The 1,830-nt window shown below is 46.2% G+C and overlaps 1 protein-coding gene across 1 annotated transcript in view; it reads right to left on the bottom strand.

Annotated features, from left to right (window-relative positions):
* The window catches only part of LOC103373351 (pleckstrin homology domain-containing family G member 2-like), a 57,620-nt gene extending 56,614 nt beyond the window's left edge, over positions 1-1,006 (bottom strand). The window contains exon 1 of the mRNA XM_008303223.1: positions 638-1,006. The gene's annotated coding sequence lies outside the window, so the exon portion shown is untranslated. The remainder of the gene's footprint in view (positions 1-637) is intronic.
* Between the last annotated feature and the right edge of the window lie 824 nt (positions 1,007-1,830).

Raw genomic sequence — 1,830 nt, 5'->3', positions numbered from 1 at the left:
CTACCACAAATGGACACAAAACAACCACTTAGACATGCAAAACTACCAAAATTGGATGCAAAGTTAACACAAAGTGACACAAAACTACCACAAAGCCGTGATTCAGTAAAAACCAGCTCAGTGTTACAGCCTGAACAGTGCTTCTGCTGCCCCCTGCAGGGCAAAGAACCTCCATGAGCAGGCGGTCAGGAGGTCACTCATCCTCTGGGGAGCAGGAACAGATCAATAAATATGTAACGTGTCACATTTCTGTCTGTTCCTGCACCATCCAGGAGCTGCTGATGAAGTTCTAAACCAGGAGAAGCTCCAAACTAAAGCAGCACCATGAAGAAGAACCACTGATGAGAGAAGCTTTTATGATCAATATGGACTAAAGAGGGTTTAGTGTCAGAAACTTCAAACTGGAAGCATGTTTTTTTTTATTATCCTACATGTTTTTATCAGCTGATCCCTATTTTATTTCTGCTTTTGGAGTTTTTGCGCAACTTTTCATCCACTTTTGCGCATTTTGTCTTGATTTGGAGGAACCTCCGAGACATCTGTTCCCCCTCTGGAACATCTGTCTCGACATCTGCCGTCAGGAAAAGCGATAAAAAGCGAGCAGTGAGCGGCAGAAGCGAGCAGAGCGCGTCCGTACCTCGGTGCCGGTGGGGAGAGGAGACATGTACGTGCAGCCGCCGGTGAGTCGCTCGGACCCGGCTGCGCTCCGCTCCTCCGTCCGCTCCTCAGAGGCGCATCGGATCCAGCCTTCCTCGAGCTCTTCTCCTCCGTCCGGCCGTAAATCCAACAGAACAACGCTCGCGCTCAGTCCGGCTCGTCCGCTGGCACGCTTGGCACAACTTTTACGCACCGAAATCCAGAAATTAGAATCCGTCCGACATCTGTCCGGCTCCGAAAAGTTAGAGAAGAGTTTAAAAATAAAAATAAAAAATAAAAAATGAGAGCAGAGGAGGCTTCAGGCTGACATCTGCGGTGTTAGAGAGTCGATCTCCCGATGAAAGATGTGATTCGGTGGTTTGGAGATGAGCTCCGGGCGGCGGAGAGGCGGCTCGACCCGACTGGAGCAGCCGAGGAGGAGGAGGGAGGAGGAGGAGGAGGGAGGCAGGAGGAGGGAGGCTGGGTGAGGAGGAGGAGGTCCGACAGTCCTGACAAACGTCCAGCTGTTTGAGCAGAAAACACTTTCTAAGAAACACTCGCTGTGCTTAACGGACTGACACTGGCGCTGTGTGTAGTAACACTAACACTACAGCAGGACCTGATTCATCTGGTTAATTATTTAAAGACTCACAACATCATGGAGCTGCAAGCAGGCAGACTGGATGGACCGACAGACCAACAAAGAGACACAAAACTACAACACAGAGACACAAAACTACAACACAGAGACACAAAACTACAACACAGAGACACAAAACTACAACACAGAGATACAAAACGACTAAAAAGAGACAAAAAAAACAAAGAAAATGATGTAAAGTTACAGAAAATGAAAACCAAGAAACACAACATCACCAAATTTAGGCACAAAATGACACAAAACGACCTCAAAATGGCACAAACCAACCACAAATAAACACAAAATGAACACAAACTGACAAAAAATTACCTCTGAATGACACAAAACAACCACAAAGGAAACGCAATAAAGCAAAAAATGAGCACAAAACAACTGCAAACAGACGCAAAATGACCTCAGAGACACACAATGACCAAAATGGGACACAAAAATGACGACAAAGACAGAAAAGTTCAACACAAAATCACCACAGAGACACAAAGAGACACAAAATCACCACAAAGAGACACAAATTCACCACAAAGAGACACAAA

The sequence above is a fragment of the Stegastes partitus genome, unplaced genomic scaffold (assembly GCF_000690725.1).
Source record: "Stegastes partitus isolate 25-593 unplaced genomic scaffold, Stegastes_partitus-1.0.2 Scaffold1960, whole genome shotgun sequence".
NCBI lineage: Eukaryota > Metazoa > Chordata > Actinopteri > Pomacentridae > Stegastes > Stegastes partitus.
This window is presented reverse-complemented; position numbering and strand designations above follow the sequence as displayed.